This window comes from Pongo abelii, chromosome 6, assembly GCF_028885655.2.
Source record: "Pongo abelii isolate AG06213 chromosome 6, NHGRI_mPonAbe1-v2.0_pri, whole genome shotgun sequence".
Taxonomy (NCBI): Eukaryota; Metazoa; Chordata; class Mammalia; order Primates; family Hominidae; genus Pongo; species Pongo abelii.
In genome coordinates, this window is record NC_071991.2 from 128,543,778 (window position 1) to 128,563,390 (window position 19,613).

Consider the following 19,613-nt stretch of genomic DNA (forward strand, 5'->3'; position numbering starts at 1 on the left):
TACTAGAGATTTGGGGGATGGTGTCTTAGTCTGTTCAGGCTGCTGTAATAAAATATCATAGACTGGATGGCTCATAAACATATGAAATTTGTTTCTCACAGTTCTAGAGCTGGGAAGCTACAGTCATGGCAGATTTGGTGTCTGGTGAGGCCTGCTTTCTGGTCCATAAGCAGCACCTTCTTGCTGTGTCTCCACATGGTGGAAGGAGGGAAGATATCTCTCCGAGGTCTCTTTTATAAGGGTACTAATCAGAGCCCCTCATGACCTAATCCCCGCTCAGAGGATCCACTCCTAAAACCATGACTTTGGGGGTTAGATTTTCAATATATGAAATTTGGGGAGAGACAAACACTCAGTCCATAGCAGCTGGAGTCCCAGCCACCTCATATTTGTATATGCATCTAAAACCGGCCCTAATGTCAGTGTCAGGTCCATGGGCCTCCTCAAATCCAAGATAAAAACATTCACTTTGGAGCAACAGATCTCTCTCTTTCTGAGTTTGTCCTTAGGATTCAGCAAATTCTAAGACCCAGATCAGGGCATGCTAACCAGTTCCGTTTATTGGCAACTGGAGTAGGATCCTTTGTCGAGTTGGGTATTTCCTCTGACGTCACTGGGCTACTCCCAAGGCTCCCCGGTGGGTCTTTGCCAGGAAAACCTGCATGGAAAAGGAGGCTTGGCCTTCGAGGAAGAGGGCCTGTGTCCTGGCAGACTGGGTGTGTCTGCTCCAGGCTGGCCTCTCCTCATGGCTGCTGGTTTTCTGGACTAATGCACTTTTGACCCAAGAAGGGAAAAAAGGTATAAACAGAGGAGCTAGAGCAGTCAGCTGTTACTGGGTGGGACTTGTGAACTGGTGGGCTGGTGGCAGCCCCAGCCCTTCATACTCCCTCAGAGCCTGCTGTCCTTTCTGGCCTCTCCACCCCACCTGCCTTCCCCCCACCCTCCCTCCCTACTTTCTCCCCAGCCACTTCTCATAAAGACCAGCTGCCTAGGTGACACCTTTTGCTTCTAAAACCTTCCTTGTTGTTCTTCCTTGGCCCCTTTCTCAAAATACACCTCTCTCTTTCCTCCTTCAATGCCAGACTGTTGGCATCTGTCTCCCTGTCTTGTGCAGGCTGCCATCTCTGGCTCACCATGGTTTTATAATTGCCTCTGGTTAAAGTTTAAATAGATGGGTTTCAGCCCAAGAGAAAAATGTAAACAAGCCCTTTCTGCAGTCTCTCAGAACTGCTGACTTCTAGTGCTTTTGAGTTCTGTGCTAGGAAATTCATTCTGCTCCTCCCTAACCAAGGAACTGAGAAACGCCATTAGGGCTTTCAGAGCCGTAACAGCCTCTCTGAAACCATTGAGAGGCTTTTAGATGATCTGCACTTTTCCTTTTAACTCAATTAAGCCATCAGGATCCAGTTCCCATCCTAGCATGTTTATCTAGTGTATTCAGGTGAGAGAATAGTTCAGCAAATCTTCATGGCCTGGCTTCTGAACAGGAATGAAATGAAAGGAATTGTCATTTCAGTATTGGAGTTTTTTCTATGTGGGAGCAGGGGATTGCATTTGTTGTCCCAGGGTTTTTGGTTGATGAGGTTGTCTTGTGAGTCATGAGAATGGGACTATACCTGGCCAGTACAGAAGGAAAAGGGCAGGCTGGGTTTGAGCTCATGCATTCAGGCATATATCCTCTCATTTGATGAGTGTTTTTGTTTGTTGGGGTTTTTTTTGTTTTGTTTTGTTTTGTTTTTGGAAGTAAGTGGGCGATTTATTTTTGAGTCTTGATGAAGAGTATTGATTTTCTAAATTTTTCCACTTTGTGTACCTCGTGTACTTGTGATCTGGTGTCAGAATGGATTCAGCAATAATTTGAGATGTTTTGGTCAAGGATTTGATTGGATCTTTACCTTTCCCACTCAAAAACCTTCCAGAATTCCCCATTTCATGCTCAGACTTTTCTTCACAACCTTCTATGGTCGGCCTCAAATCTACCATCACTTTTCACTATTCCAACCATACACTGAGTTCATGTGAGCTTTTCTACCCAGCTCCTGTAATCTGTTTCTTTCTCAGCAGTGTCCTGACACCTGGGACTCCTTCCCTGCTCTGCCCAGCATCTTATCAGAACGTTCTTCCAGTGTTCTACGAAACCTTCCTTGCCTCTGGGCACAACCAGAACCAACCACTCCTCCCTTCAGTTCTCCAGCACAAGACAATCCCCTTTATGATAACTAGACTTCCTTTCTTTTCTTTCCTTCTCTCTTCTTTCTTTCTTTTCTTTCTTTCTTTTTCTTTCTGTCTTTCTCTCTTTCTTTCCCTCTCTCTCTTTCTCCCTCTCTCTCTCTTTTTCTCTTTCTCTGTCTTTTTCTTTCTTTCTCTCTTTCTTTTCCTTCCTTCCTTCCTTCCTTCCTTTTTTTTTGAGACAGAATCTCACTCTGTCGCCCAGGCTGGAGTGCGGTGGAGCAATCTTGGCTCACTGTAACCTGTGTCTCCCAGGTTCAAGCAATTCTCCTGCCTCAGCCTCTGGAGTAGCTGGGATCACAGGCACACACCACCACGCACGGCTAACTTTCATATTTTTAGGAAAGCCAGGGTTTCACCACGTTGGCCAGGCTGGTCTCGAACTTCTGGCCTCAAGTAATCTGCCCGCCTCAGCCTCCCAAAGTGCTGGGATTACAGGCTTGAGCCACCGCGCCCCGCCTTCGCTCGTATTTCACTGTTCATTATTCATCCTTTGATCATGTGGCAGCTTCCTGCATTCCATGCTCTTCCCTTCCAGCGCAAGATGATTTATTCTGTCCCCCAGTAGGGCCCAGCTTCGTGTGTGGCCCATAATCAGAGCTCAATCAATATCCAATCTTTGTTTTTCATCCTCTTTTCAACCAAAACTTAATGTTGACATTTTTTGTTGTTGTTGAGACAGGGTCTCCCTCTGTTCCCCAGGCTGGAGTGCAGTGGTGCAACCTCCACTCAATGCAGCCTTAACCTCCCAGGCTCAAGACATCCTCCCACCTCAGCCCCCTGAGTAGCTGAGACTACAGGTGTGCACCACCACACCCAGCTAATTTTATTTTTGTAGAGACAGGTTTTTGCCATGTTGCCCAGGCTGGTCTCAGCAATAGAACATTCTTATCAGAACATTCTGATGTTCTTATCTGAACATTCTTGAGCTCAAGATCTGGGCTCAAGTGATTTGACCACCTCGGCCTCCCAAAGTGCTGGGATTACAGGAATGATGTGCCACCTTGCACCAGCCCTTATGTCAACATTTTAAAAATAGCTCTTGGGAGGAATCAAGGGGAATAAAGAAAGGATTTTGGAGTCAGGCAGATTTGGGTTCAAACCTCAGCTCTGCTGCTCTTAGTATTAGGGGTTTTTCCCTAATTCTTATCCTTTCTCAGCCTCGCTTTCTTCATCTATAAAATGAAGACAATAAGATCTCTTTTATGGGTTTTTGTGAGAATTAAAGTGAAATCATGCAAGTAAAGAACCAGACACAGTTACGTCTCATCCTTACCCTCTCTTGATGCTAAAACAGCTCAAATGTTGAAACACTGTACTCTGGAACATAAGTCTTATCAATCAATTTAAAAGATCCATGCCACATTTTCCCATCATTAACACAACCTTCCTTGATAGAACAGTTTCTTCTCACTTGTACTCGCAAGTTTTTTAAAGGCTTATCTTGTAAGTAGGATTGGACTTGTTCACCGAAAATCCAAACTCTGTAAAGTCTTCTAAAGAGTTGATTGTTAGCCAGTAGAAGTGACTGTAGCCCAGAGAAAACAAAAACCCAAGAAGTATTGAGTAAGTGGTCCTGAGGTGGTCAGGTTATAGTCTGTTTTATACATTTTGGAGAGGCAGGAGTTACAGGCAAAGACATAAATCAATACATAGAAGGTGTACATTGGTTTGGCCCAAAAAGGTGTGACATCTTGAAGCAGAATGTAGGGGGAGGATGTGGGGCTTAAGCTGTAGGTGAGTTTTAGGGATTCTTTTTTTTTTTTAATTATACTTTAAGTTCTGGGGTACATGTGCAGAATGTGCAGGTTTGTTACATAGGTATACACGTGCCATGGTGGTTTGCTGCACCCATCGAACCGTCATCTACATTAGGTATTTCTCCTAATGCTATCCCTCCTCTAGCCCCCCACCCGCCCACAGGCCCTGGTGTGTGATGCCCACCCCCGACCCCTGCACCCAATTGGTTGAGAGAGTTAAGCTATTATCTAAAGATTTGAAGTTAGTAGAAAGAAATGTCTGAGTTAAGGTAGAGGAGTTGTGGGGACCAAGGGCTTTGTTACTTAGAGGAAGCCTCCTAGGTCACAGCCCTCTGAGAGAATAGATGGTCAATGTCTCTTTTCAGACGTGTGTGTGTGTGTGTTGTTGTTGTTGTTTTGAGACAGGGTCTCACTCTGTCACCCAGGCTGGACACATGTGACAAGACCACAGCTCACTGCCTCCTCAACCTCCTGGGCTCAGGCTATCCTTCTGCTTCCACCTCCTGAGGAGCTGGGACCACAAGCCCACGCCTCCACAGGCTGCTGATTTTTTTTATTCGTAGTAATGGGGTCTTGCCATGTTGCCCTGGCTGGTGTCGAATTCCTGGGCTCAAGTGATCCTCCCGCCTCAGCCTCCCAAAGTGCTAGGATTACAAGCCCAAGCCACCGCACTTAGGCAGTGAATCTCTCTTAGATCTAACAAAGGCTGGCTGCATTAATAGAGATTCTCTACAGATGCAGGTTTCCCCGTTTTGTGATGGCTTTGCAGGGCTACTTCAAATTATGTCAAAGAAATATACTTTGGGGTAAAATATTTTGATTTCCTTCAGGGTCTGCTGTCCTGTGATGCTATATTAGAGTGAGGTTGGAAAGTAAGCCACATTATACCAGGTTAATTTTTAAAAACCCATTTAACAAGATTCTGTGGTTTGTAGGGTGTGACTTAACCCTTGCCTGGCATGGCCTTGGGTCTTGTTTATAATTTGGTATCTTACTGCCACAAAAAGTCTGTTTTGACAGTCTTATGGTCTCTACTTTAATATTAATATGGGTCAGTTGTGCCCAAATCCAAAAGGGAGGAGGTATAAGGAGGTGTGTCCCACCTCCCTTCCCACCGTGGCTGGGAATTCAGTTTTTTGGGATTTTCTGGGGCCCCCTTGGCCAAAAGGGGGTCTGTTTAGTTGGAGGGCTTAGTATTTTATATTTGATTTACAAACTTATTTATTGGTCACCAGAAGAAATCCCAGTGGTGGGGATGATGAGGAGGCAGCTGCTCTGTTTGCTGCTAAGTTACTTTCATATGTAACTTGTGGGGGCCAAAGTACCTTGGACGTTGATCCGCCATGTTGACTTCTGATTAACCCCAGTTCTGGGAAGCCTTCTAAGATTTCCAGTTTATCTGTTGTTCTTTATGTAAGAGCATGTATTTACCATACATCTTGCCCTTAGGTCAAAACAACCTTAATCATAAATCCTACCATTAGTCAGTTTCACATGGCATTCTTGCCTTTCCCTGCAGGGTCAATTTCAATTGCCCTGCGCCTTCCTTCCCTTACAGTACATAAGCCCTGAGTCTGGGAGAGTAATGGCACGGGGAGCCTCCATCTCATCTTGCGACTTACCAGGACATCATGGCTTCTGTTTATATGTCTCTTTTGGCCGGGCACAGTGGCTCACGCCTGTAATCCCAGCACTTTGGGAGGCTGAGGCAGATGGATCACTTGAGGTCGGGAGTTTGAGACCAACCTGGCCAACATGGTGAAACCCTGTCTCTACTAAAAATACAAAAATTAGCCGGGTGTGGTGGTGACACCTGTAGTCCCAGCTACTTGGGAGGCCGAGGCACGAGAATCGTTTGAACCTGGGAGGCGGAGGTTACAGTGAGCGGAGATTGTACCACTGCACTCCAGCCTGGGTGACAGAGCAAGACTCTGTCTCAAAAAAAAAAAAAAAAAAAAAGTTTTAAATCTGATGGGCCTGGCAGGGCAGGAGAGGAGAAGATAAACATTCAACAAAAGGATTGTAGTGGTACAGAGGAGGGACAGTTAGTATGTCAGGAAAAGATTCAGAGAGTTGATACTTAGGAACTGAGTCTTAACCTATCAGTACATGGCTGTCAAAAGATAGTTGGGACAAAGCACTTCAGGTACAACCCCAGTTCTCGTTTCTTCCCCCTGTGTATCACCACATGCAGCCTGAAGCACTTGGCTCCATCGTCTTGAACCTGTACAGCTGTCTTCCCCTTGGTCCAGGTGATGTAAGGGCTTCCTTGGAAGCAGCAGCATTTATTAGTGCTGGTTCCAATCAGAGAACTGACATTAGAACTCTACTGTTGCTCTTGTGGCCAGGGCCAGAAAACAGCTGGAGTGGTTTGAACTCTCTGCAGGAGGATGGATGCGTTGAGGCTGTGCATGTGTGCATGCTCGTGCATGCAGATCTGTGTCTGTGTGTCTATGAGTCTGAGTGTGTGTAGGTGTGTGTCCATTTGGATGGGTGGCTAGATGTTTATATGTAGGTGTTGCCACCGAAAACAAAAGTGGATATTCAGAAAACAAAGTGACAGCTCAAAACCTCAGACAAGCTGAAAGACTGCTCAGAGAAGGGGGAGGTTGAAACAACTTCAACCAAAACAAAATGAAACAGAGAAGGAAGTTGCATCAGAAGAGGAAGAATGCCAATGTCATGCTGAAGAACCACAAATGTCGCAAAATAAAAATAAAACACGTGATTCTTATTTTACCTAGTCAAATACTATTACAATATTTTCTCCTTTAGAGTGTTAAAAATTACTGAAATTATAATATTTAGTTCAGTGAACATGAAGGACACAGAAAAACACAAACAAAAAATTCATTCCTATAATTTTTAATGTTATATACATCATATTTTATTTATTTGGATCAGTGATTGATTTTAACTTTGCTTCCTACATCCATATAAAAGTTTTTCTCCAGCATTTAAAAATATTAAAAACACATTCTGAAACTGACTTATTGAAGAACATGTAAAAGGTCTCATTATTAGCACAAGTTGAGAAATTATAATAAAGATACTCTAATAGCGAAGTGATTAAAGATGTCAGAACAAAAAATTATAGATCCCAGGGATGTTATTACGTTTTTTCATTTCAGTTCATGTAGAAATGTTAGCTCCTTTGCCACAAAGAAATAAAAGAGTGGTTTTCCTTTTGATTAGATTCTTGTAACTACACACATGAAAAATTTACAGGATTGGTTTAGGTGAGGGGGTTTTATATATATAAAATGTTAATATAACATTTGAATTAACTTGGCATCCAGGTCTCAGATAAGTCTTTTGAATCTATTACTTTATAATTATAGTGATATTGATTGGCTTTCCATCACCTTCCTAGAATTATAATGACATCCAATGATTAACTGATTTGCCAATCTCACAAATAGTTAAAAGAATATTGAGTTTTTGGCAGTGAACTAGGGACGTTTGTGTGCTTTTTGTTAAAACGAAAAACTGTACTTCTCAATTGAATACATTTTTAGTACACACACAAGTTTACCAGCAAAGATAACTAGACAGTGAGCTTGGTGTGCACAGAGTGAAATGAGCTTGGGAGGTTGAGATTGAAGTGAGCTACAATGCCACTGCACTCCAGCCTGGGTGACAGAGGGAGACCCTGTCCCCAAAAAATAAAAAAAAATAAAAATAATTAATAATTAGGAAGAGAAAAGCACTGATCATGAGGAAACGGAACCACTGAGTATGATGCTTACTTTATGTGCATACATCGGGGACTCAGCAAATAATTGTGGAAGGAGGGAATGAGTGAAATGAGTGCATAAATAGTAAGTACAAAGAAAGTGGCGTAAGTGTTTAATTCAAAATGAAGTTCAGACTGGGCATGGTGGCTTTTGCCTGTAATCTCAGCACTTTGGGAGGCCGAGGAGGGAGGATTGTTTGAGCCCACGAGTTTGAGACCAGCCTGAGCAACATAGCGAGACTCTGTCTTGGCAAAAAACAAACAAACAAACAAAAAAACAAAGCAAAACCCAAAAATGAAATAATTAGCCGGGCAAGATAGTATGTGCCTGTGGTCCCAGCTACTCAGGAGGCTGAGGTGGGAGATCCCTTGAGCTCAGGAGGTTGAGATTGTAGTGAGCTATGATGCCACTGCATTCTAGCCTGGGTGACACAGGGAGACCCTGTCTCCACAAAATAAATAAATAAATAAAAATAAAGTTTATATTTTACGTCATGACAGGGTTATAACATATTTTCCCTATGATGCTGTCTTGGTGATACGTAAGTTGTATACTTTTCAGAAGTTGTGAGGCCCTTAAAGAAAACATCTATAAAATTAGTTTGGGGAAGAAATGAAAATCTATGCAAAACAAAGTTTTTAGATATTTTAAAAATATTTTACAAGTCTAAATTCATTGTTACTTTAGGAACATAAAAATATATTAGGTATAAAATGGTTTACTCATAGAATTATTAAATATTTAAAATTATAATTTATTCAAATAACATGAATGTACTAATTGAGACTTTTAAAAATCTTTAAAACTAATTACCAGTGGGGCTATGACCTACTGGACTTTAAGATATCAAATATCATTTAGCTTCTGCCAACTGAGAAAAAAACAACAAAAAGAGGAGAAGCCATAAACATCATAGTAAAAACACATACCAGAGTTATGTTTTTTCTAGATCTTCCATAAGGCGTTTATTTTCAGAAAGGGTATAGGAAAAAGCATTTTTTTAAATAAAAAAGAAAGCATTTTTCTTTTCTTTTCTTTTTATTTTATTTTATTTATTTATTTTTTTGAGATGAAGTCTTGCTCTCGTCCCCCAGGCTAGAGTACAAAGGCACGATCTTGGCTCACTGCAACCTCCACTTCCCAGGTTCAAGCAATTCTCCTGCCTCAGCCTTCCAAGTAGCTGGGATTACAGGCACCTGCCACCATGCCGGGCTAATTTTTGTATTTTTGGTAGAGACGGGGTTTCACCATGTTGGCCAGGCTGGTCTTGAACTCCTGACCTCAGGTGATCCGCCTGCCTCGGCCTCCCAAAGTGCTGGGATTACAGGCGTGAGCCACCACGCCCGGGCTTTATTTTCAAAAAATAGTCTAAGAGAGTGGATAAGGGAAGAAGAAGAAAATTAACTAAATTCATTAGTTGTAACTTTTTTTCAAGCATTCACATTTCCTGTTTAACGTGTGAATGTCCCCAAATTTGCCAGTTTCCCTGCTTCCTAGGCTTCCAGTCTCCAGGGGTTCTTCATCTGCACTAATTTCCTGACTCAGAATTGCCAGGGGTCTCAAGTACACTCCAGAGGACTCGCGTAAACTGGCTAGGCCAGCTTGTGTTCTGGGAAGCCTGTCTTTTCTGGTGGTGTTCCCAAGAAATAGGAAGGAGAAAAGATGATGTGTGGACTTAGGGATGATGTGTGATACTAAGTTTTGCTTTATATTTTAACTCTCCAGCTCTTTCGTTCAATGAATGGCAAGCCATTCTCAATTCCAGCTCTTCTGTACCAAAGAATTTAGCATCACTTTCCCTGGAGATCCAAGGAACTTTGCTTTTTGCCCAAAATACCTCTCTCTCCCAAAGCAATTTCCCCTCCTCAGAGAAATGCTGTCGTGTCAGGCTGCACTGCCCTTGAACCAGACAACTTTCTCTGCTTGTCTTTATCTGTCTAAATAAAGCTAACCTACATTTGCTGTCTAATTCATTCGGATGCTTGCTGATGCTATTTAAAGCATCCCTCAAGGCCCAGTGGAAAACAAGATGCATTATCTCCAGTAGGGAACCTTTAGGTTTGCTCATCATTTAAGGAATTCAAGAATCTAAAGAATCCATTCAGTCTTCCCTGGTTCAGACATGAAGGACACGGGCTCTTCATATATATATTTTTTTATTCCAGGCAGTCTTCTTTGACTTGTACGTGGCTGGGATCAGTTGATACAAAAGGAGGTAGCTAGAAAGTCAATGTCAATCATTCTCTCTCTTTCACTCTCTCTATCTCTGTCTCTCCCTCTATCTCTCTATCTCTTTCTCTCTCTGTCTGTCTCTCTGTCTTTGTGTGTGTGTGAGTGAGCCTGAAGACAAGAAGACACACACACACTGTGTGTGTGTGTGTGTGTGTGTGTGTGTGAGAGAGAGGGAGAGAGAGAGAGAGAGCAACTCCAGGCTTCATGAAATTCAACTTTTCTGAAGATTAATTGCTCAACAGAATGTATGTTTCATTCTGGGTTCTGATGATTGTTAGTCCACTGTGAATTGCCTCTCAAGAAACAAATGTAAAAGTTCAAAAGCGGCTATCACCTTCATGAACAGACTTCTGGTGAGTTTTTGGCTTGTTTCCATCACATTCTCTTAAGCCTCCATATGACGATTTGTTACAGAATCCTGGTACTTCTACATTCCGGAAAGGAAAAGGAAATTCTCCAGGCGTAGGAGCAAAGTCTCGGGGATGTAAATAGGACTTCACTGTGAACTTATATATGACTGGGGAAATCTGTTGTATCTTTTTTCAGTTCCGGTATTTCTGTTGGCCTGTCGGCTTGCTTAGTGGGAGGGAGAGAGAGCTGGTACAATGGGATTGTTTTAACCATTGGTGCCCCGCTGCTACCTTAGGCACATACTTATTATCAGCATCCATTTGTTCAGCTACAATTCTATGACGTCCATTGCAGTGAGTGAGTCAGAAGCCACAAGCTAACAGGTCTATTCCTTCCCACCGTCACCTTGGAAACCAATGCATCATCCACAGGAAATGCAGGCCCCGATGGGGAGTGTGCCCAGATCGAGTTATAAAGCTGGCAATCAGTTTTTCAAAGGAAGTCAAATAATAATTTGTAGAATCTTAGTCTAGGGTGAGAGGTGGATCCAGCCTCTTGAGTATGGATTGAGGGCTGTCAGGCAGAAATATCAGGAGAAATTAATCAGCTAAAATGTAAGTAGTAAGTGAAATGTAAGCAGTAAGATGTCTGCCTGATAAGAATTTGACCAAAGGCAAGACATATAGAGATATGATTTGATTTCTCTAGCAAATAGCATTTATTTGCCCAATAGCTGAGGGTATTTTTTTGGTATGGTTGTACAGTGTGTGAAATGAGATAAAGAAATTGACAACACATAAAGCTTTCTGCTGAACGAAATGTATGTCCCTTTTCTCATGGTCACTATCCCTGCTAAAAAAGTGATGGAGGCCAGGCACGGTGGCTCACGCCTGTAATCTCAGCACTTTGGAAGGCCGAGGTAGGCAGATCACTTGAGGTCAGGTGTTTGAAACCAGCCTGTCCAACATGGTGAAACCCTGTCTCTACTGAAAATACAAAAATTAGCCGGGCATGGAGGTGCACGCCTGTAGTCCTAGCTAATAGGGAGGCTGAGGGGGAAGTATCACTTGAACTAGGGAAGTGGAGGCTGCAGTAAGCTGAGATTGCACCACTGCACTCCAGCCTGGGTGACAGAGTGAGATTCCATCTCAAAAAAAATTTAAAAAAAAATAGTGATGGAGAGGGCCGGGTGTGATGGTGCAGTGGCTCATACTTGTAGTTCCAGCACTTTGGAAGGCATAGGTGGGAGGATCACTTGAGGCCAGGGAGTTTAAGCCCAGCTTGGGCAACACAGCAAGTCCCTGTCTCTACATAAAATATTTAAGAATTAGCTGGGCATGGTGGTGCACACCTGTAGTCCCAGCTACTCAGGAGGCCTAGGTGGGAGGATAACTTGAGTCTAGCAGTTCAAGGCTGCAGTGAGCTATGATCGCACACCATTGCACTCTAGCCTGGGTGAAAGAGCGAGACTCTGTCTCTAAAAAAGAAAAGACAAAACAAAATGATGGAGAAAACCACAGTCTGGTTTCCCCCAAGCTCTCACTGATTTTTTGTTTGTTTGCTCATTTTTTGCCTATGCCTGATTTTCTCTTTTCTTAATGACTACAGTATGGTATAATCCATTGGCCTTAGTGTATATATGCAATTTATCACACAGTATCCAGATATCTGTGGATACAAGTGTAGTACAGCTGAGAAAAATTACCTGTCCAGTTTCATGTTGTTTGATGAGTTTAACATTTCCAGGCTGATTTACATTCCCATACTCCTATGAGTGAGAGATTTTACCTCAAAGTACAACGTGAAGTCTCCCAGAACTTCCTGCTTTAGACTTAAAGCATGTTAGAAGGCAGAAAAAAGATCTGAAAAATCACCTGGTCCAACTACCTCATTTTTCACACAGGAAATGATGCCCAGAAAGGTGGAATGACTTGTCTAAGGTCACGTAGTAGATATTAGTATGTATGTTAGAGCCAGAGGAAAGGAGACAGAAGAGATAGGAAGTTTGCTCACAAGCTCTAAATTAGTCAACAGGTGATATGGCCATCTCAGAGACAATGAAAATATTAGGCTGTATAATGGAAGTATGCAGTCCTGACTAAGTGGGGCAATTGGTCCATCAAGGGCTGGTCAGTGTGTGCCACGTTTATGATATGATGTTCTGTTCTGAGTACCCATTGAGTAGGAAGCAATGATAGACCTGGGTGTGCCCAGAAGCAGGTAAAGACGGAGATAAGAGTTCTGGTAACTACAAGCTAAGAAAAATAATTGACAAATGTTGACTATTTAGCCTGGAGACCAGGGCATTTGTCATGGAAGGGATTGGGAGTATCATCAAAAATAACTAAAGGATGGCTGGGTGTGGTGGCTCAGGTCTATAATTTCAGCACTTTGGGAGGCCGAGGTGGGTGGATCACCTGAGGTCAGTAGTTCGACACTGGCCTGGTCAACATGGCAAAACCCTGTCTCTACTAAAAGTACACAAATTATCTGGGCATGGTGGCGGGTGCGTATAATTCCAGCTACCTGGGAGGCTGAGGCACGAGAATCACTTGAACCCAGGAGGCAGAGGTTGCAGTGAGCTGAGATCATGCCACTGCACTCCAGCCTGGGTGACAGAGTGAGACCCTGTCTCAAAAAAAACAAGCAAAAAAACTAAAAGGCTATCTTGAAGAAGGCTCAGACTTATCTTGTGTGCCTGCAAAGGGCAGTCCTAAATTGGTACTAGATAAAGGATGATGGATATTAGCTCCATGTAAGTAAAGTTCTAATAATTCAAGCTGATTGAAGTATATTACAGAGACTGATATGGTAGTGAATTAATTCTTTGCCTCAGGAGGTGTTCATGTCTTCATTCACCCCGAAACATTTATTGAGCTGTTGCATTATACCAGTCTTGCTAGACACTAAAGACACAATGATGACTAACACGGCCACTTCCTGCAAAGAGATCAGAAGTCCATTGGAGGTCATGAGATCACTTATTTGCAGAGACAGGATGACCAGTAATGTAGAATGCCAAGGAAGAGAAGCAGGCATTGGAAAGAAGGAAGTCTGGACTACAGGGACTCTGAGGTTGCTGTCTGTGTTAATGAAGGGAACACTAGCTGCTGTAATAATCAAACCTAAAAAATGTCTCATGGCTGAAGCCTGAAAGAAAGTTTATTTCACGCTCATCTGACATTCACCATGGGTGTGGTAATAGTGGCTGATAGTGGTGGTTCTCTTCCAAGTGGTAATTCAAGGAACTAGGCCACTTCTATCTTGTGATTCTCCCACCTTCACATCTTCAGCATGTGGCACTGACAGGCAATGACATCCTGCTAACAGACAGGGAGAGAACATGGAGGATTGTGTGGGGAGGTATTTATAGGCTGGACCTTAAAATGGAAAAGTGGTGCACATAAACTCTGTTCACATTCTATCCACTAGAATTTAGTCGCATGGCCACATCTAGCTGCAAGGGAGGCTTCACATTTAGTTGAGCTGTTTTCCTAGCAGAAAGAAGAACCGGGTTTTGACGCATGACTAGCAAATCTTCTACCACACTCTCCAACTCTGAAATTCCGTGACTATGGTGGCAGAACCAAGACAGGAATTTTTAAGGAGTGCTGGGGAGGGTGGCAGGGTGCTCCATTTGTTTATTTTTAAAATTTCTTTTTATTTCATTTATTTGTATTCATAATTGACTGATAAAATCATATATATTTATGGTGTACAATATGATGGTTTAATATATGCGTACATTGTGGAATGGCTAAATCAAGCTAATTTACGTATTATGGGTTACCTCATATGCTTACCTTTTTCTTTCTCTTTTTTCAGAGAGGGTCTCACTCTGTCACCCAGGCTGGAGTGTACTGACGCAATCATAGCTCGTATCTCACTGCAGCCTCAAACTCCTGGGCTCAAGTGATCCTTCCACCTCAGCCTCCCAAGTAGCTGGGGCTATAGGTACGTGCCACACCCAGCTGATTTTTACATTTTTTTGTAGAGACAGGGTCTTGCTATGTTGCCCAGACTGATCTCAAACTCATGACCTTAAGCTATCTTCCCACCTCGGTCTCCTAAATTGCTAGGATTACAGGTGTGAGCTACCACACCCAGCCCTCATTTCTTTCTGGTGAGAAAGGAATTTTGAAGTTTTCTTGTTTGATACCAGAGTCATCCCATCCCATGTTTACATTAAATGTCTTCCTGGATTGGACATGGTGGCTCATCCCTGTAATTCCAGCACTTTGGGAGGCTGAAATGGGAGGATTGCTTAAAGCTAGGAGTTTGAGACCAGCCTGGTGAACCTAGTGAGACCCTATCTCTCAAAAGAAAAAGAAAACCTTTCTGTTGAAGGTGCCCTATTAATAATATATTGTTAATTTTTAAAAAGCAAGGTAAGGCCAGGCTTGGTGGCTCACGCCTATAATCCCAGCACTTTGGGAGGCTGAGGCAGGATGATCACTCGAGACCAGGAGTTCGAGACCAGCCTGGGCAACATAGTGAGACTCATCTCTATAAAAAATTTAAAAATTAGCAGGACATGATGGTGCATGCTTGTAGTCCCAGCTACTTGGGAGGCTGGGGAGGGAAGATCACTTGAGCCCAGGAAGTCAAGACTGCAGTGAGCCATGATCATGCCACTGTACTCCAGCCTGGGTGACAGAGCAAGATCCTGTCACAAACAAACAAACAAACAAACAAAACTAATGGTGACTATTATAAGTAAAGTTCCCCCTGCCAGGGACCTGCCACTTCAGAATACTATAAAGTTAAAAGGCTACCTACAAATTAGGGGGAGGTGACTCTCCTTAATGTATAAGGAGCAGACTGTGAAGCTGCTCTAGGTCTACTAGTAATCATGTCTAACAAATCAATAATTAAAAGGCAAATACTCAGATATAAATATTGGCAAAGGATATAAACGAAAAATCATAGAAAGAGATCTCAATAACTATCATGTAAACATTTAAAAATTTTTTCTCTTCAAAATGAAGAGAGATAAATGAAAAAAATATCTAATATAGACAAAAGTACATGGAAATAGGAACACTGATATTTTTCTGATGGAGATATTAGTTGGCAAAACCTTTCCAGAGGTAAATTTGAAAACATTAAAACATTAAACTCATTCATATGCTATAACCTGTAACTTCACTCTACTAATTTGTCCTAATAAAATATTCAGATAAACATAACCATTTATGGCAAATAGTATTAATATCAGAATTTTTATGAGCCCAGCAAAAGGTGGATTAAATGACACAGTAGGCAAATGGGATACCAAGCTGTCGTTAAAGAACTAGCTAAAAGCTAAAGGAAAATCTTGCTATCTAATGTTAAGAAAAAAGAATGATTCAAAAATAGACACAGAAATGTTATACACCTTACAAACCTGGTGAATCCTGAAAGACTCTTGTTAAGACAAACTGGCTAAGAGTGATTTAAGCTTAGAAAGACACCTTGGTCCTTCCAAGATTTAAAACCAGGCAGAGCCCTCTTCTTGCTGATATTCATCCCATGGGCCACTTTATTCATAATAGATCCTTTCATACATACTGAAAATCAGTCACGGCAGCCCTTGGTGAGCAAGTGTCATAAAGTACTCCTTAGCAGGCTAGGCTGTGATCCCAGCACTTTGGGAGGCAGAGGAGGGTGGACCACTTGAGGCCAGGAGTTTGAGACCAGCCTGGCCAACATGGTGAAACCCTGTCTTTACTAAAAATACAAAAATTAGCCAGGCGTGGTGGCACACACCTATAATACCAGCTACTTGGGAGGCTGAGGCATGAGAATTGCTTGAACCTGGGAGGCAGAGATTGCAGTGAGCCGAGATTGCACCACTGCACTCCAGCCTGGATGACAGAACGAGACTCTGTCTAAAAAAAAACAAAAGAGAAAAGAAAAAAAAAAAGAACACCTTAGCAGCCCGGGGCAGTGGCTCACGCCTGTAATTCCAGCACTTTGGGAGGCGAAGGTGGGAGAATTATTTGAGCCCAGGAATTCAAGGCCATCCTGGCCAACATAGTGAGAACTTGTCGCTACAAAAAATTTTTAAAAAGTAGCCAGGTGTGGTGGCCTGCACGTGTGGTCCCAGTTGCTAAGGAAGCTGATGGCACCACTGCACTCTAGCCTGGGTGAGATCTTGTCTAAACAAAACAAAGCAAAACAAAAACAAAAACAAAAACAAAGAAAACTCCTTAGCACTGTCACAACGCCTAGCTTTTAAGTACTTGAACACAATTTTAGCTTTCATCTGAATTAATATTTGGATCATAGGCAGTCAAAGTTGATGCTAGCTCTCTAATCACATACTCAGTATTGCTTCCATTTCTTTGATTACTTTCCGTCATTTTCTGCTAATTGCTGTTCTTTGCATAGACCCCGCCAGCATTTTTCACATTTTGAACCTTTTTGTCTTTCTGAATCACCCTGTTGACTAAGGATCCATCTCTTACCCGCTTGCAACACATGATTTTTCTTACCACATTCAATCTGTTAATCTGTTTTATTTTCATCATAATCCTAAACCTACTCTCAATAGCACATTGAGCATTCTGAATTGTTTTTGCAATTATCAGATACTGAGGTTAATAATGTTGCAAAACACCTAAGATTAAATACAGCATATCTGCTGGTAATGGAAAATTAGCTGGCCAAGGCTAAGACAACCACGGCCAACTGCTATTGTCATCTGTTGAGGGCAGGCAAAGTTGAAACACTTTTACTTTTGGAGGAAGGTATTTTCCATCTCCGTGAAAGTTCACAGCTGGCTAGGTATGGTGACTCACGCCTGTAATCCCAGCAATTTGGGAGGCTAAAGCAGGAGGATCACTTGAGGCCAGGAGTTTGAGACCAACTTGGGCACATAGCAAGACTCCATCTCTAAAAAAATTTTAAAAATTAGCTGGTTATGGTGGTGCACGCCTGTAGTCCCAGCTACTCAAGAGGCTGAGGTGTGAGGATCCCTTGAGCCCAGGAGTTTGAGACTAAAGTGAGCTGTGATTGCGCCACCGCCCTCCATGCTGGGTGACAGAGTGAGACCCTGTCTCTTAAAAAGAAAAAGGAAAGTTCCTTTTTGCTGTCGTCCCAAGTGGTTGCTGCTGAAATGGGCAAGTTCTTGAAACCTGGGAAGGTGGTGCTTGTTCTGGCTGGATGCTACTCTGGATGCAAAGCCATCATCATGAAGAACATTGATGATGGTACCTTAGATCTCGCCCCTACAGCCATGCTTTGGTGGTTGGAATTGACCACTGTCTCCGCAAAGTGACAGCTGCCATGGGCAAGAAGAAGATCTCCAAGAGGTCAAAGATCAAGTCTTTTGTGAAAGTTTATAACCACAATCACCTAATGCCCACAAGGTACTCTGTGGATATCCCCTTGGACAAAACTGTCATCAATAAGGATGTCTTCAGAGACCCTGCTCTTAATCACAAGGCCCAATGAGAGGCCAAGGTCAAGTTTGAAGAGAGATACAAGACAGGCAAGAACAAGTGGTTCTTCCAGAAGCTGCGGTTTTAGATGCTTCGTTTTGGTCATTAAAAATTAAAAAGAAAAAAATAAAGGAAAGTTCACAGATGGCCAAACTCTTCCACAGCCATGGTACCATCCTAGTGAAGTACATTTGAGACAATAGTCATCAAATTACATATAAATACGTAATCAACCAAAATTATTTTTAGATAGTTCAGTTGGTTTACGTTGTCTGAACTGGCGGAGTCTGGGGATTTGATTTCTGTGTCGGTTACATGAAGAAAAATTGTGCCACTCAAATAGTCTACACCTATGTCTAGCTATCTCACAAATACCTGCTCTTCAGGGGGCCTAGATACAGTATGTCGAGGGACAATCATGTCATTTCCACAGTCCATATAGAACAATGCCGTTACCGGCCTTTGTAGTAATGTGTGAACCTGGACTCTGCAAACTCAAAACCTCAAGTAGCCATTAACAGGAAAGAAGACGCCTTAGTCATATATTTAAATTTTTTAAAAAGTATGTCAGGCCCTGCGAGGTAGCTCACGTCTGTAATCCCAGCACTTTGGGAGGCCGAGGTGGGTGGATCACCTGAAGTCAGGAGTTCAAGATCAGCCTGGCCAACATGGTGAAACCCCGTCTCTACTAAAAATACAAAAAATTAGCCGGGCATGGTGGCACGTTCCTGTAGTCCCAGCTACTCAGGAGGCTGAGGCAGGAGAATCGCTTGAACCGGGAGGCAGAGGTTGAAGTGAGCCAAGATTGCACCACTGCACTCCAGCCTGGGTGACAGAGCAAAACTCTGTCTCAAAAAAACAAACAAACAAAAAATATGGTTGGATCACAAGATTCTCCAAATGTAAAATACTAAAGAAAGTCACAAGAGGCTCATTTTTCTAATTGAGATTAAAAAAATCGAGTGGTACCCGACTTCCCTCTGCTCCCCAGGGACCTGATGACCATTAATGCCTATTGAGTTAGTTTTTGGGGATTTGCCAAAGAGCAGGTGGGTGTCACTAGAGAATGCTGCACATTTCTCAAAGTAGAGAAAGCTACAGATTCACAACTCAGCTTCTGGCTTCAAATGCAATTTTCTCCCTCTATTTTCATGACCCACTCCTCCCTCCAACGCCAGAGCTGCAGGCAGTTCTCTAAATAACACTATGTCCCTGGCTTCCTAGCTCCCATTTGAACGTTTCAGCGAGCTCCTCTGAAGTCTGCCCCCCACCACCTCCCCTCTCACAGGCTTCTTGTTCGTCTGAGTCAGCCCGTGACTCACCTCACTCATTAGCGGAACTCAGAATGCCTCTCCATCCTCTGGATCCCTTTTGTCTCCCTGCTTATAACTGGTTTCCTGGCAGCCTAAGGTCTATGGACAGCCTTGAAGCTAGAAGGTGGGTTGCTACTAGGATGGTCTGCTCAGTAAAGTGGTTGGCAGACAGCAAGTAGAGTTACAGGGACGACGATGATGATGATGATGATGATGATGATGACGATGATGCATGCAATTGCCTCAAAAGGACTTTGGTGGCAAGATTTGGCATGTCTGCCTGTGTTGGCTCCTAAGATAGCAGCACAGGGGTCCTTGATTCTTGGCCCCTTCTTTTCTCTTTCTAGTCTTTTCTTTCCCTCTTCATCCACCCCTCCTCTGCACACATGCCCGAATGTACAAGGTGAATGCTTCTGGGCTCTGCTCTCTGTGGAAAGGCAGAGAAAAGAGCGACATCCCTACACGGGGGCACCCTTTCCTCCAGCCTTTGCAGCTCTGTTCTCATTTCTACTCATTTGATTTTACATCCCAGTGTTTTCTGTTTTGTGAGAGATGGACTAGAAGGGA

At 42.9% G+C, this 19,613-nt stretch overlaps 1 protein-coding gene and 1 pseudogene across 1 annotated transcript in view; both read left to right on the forward strand.

Annotated features, from left to right (window-relative positions):
• The window catches only part of MKLN1 (muskelin 1), a 382,321-nt gene that overhangs the window by 116,017 nt on the left and 246,691 nt on the right, over window positions 1-19,613 (forward strand). The gene's annotated exons all lie outside the window — the stretch shown is intronic.
• On the forward strand, window positions 17,408-17,857 carry LOC100434022 (large ribosomal subunit protein eL27-like; annotated as a pseudogene).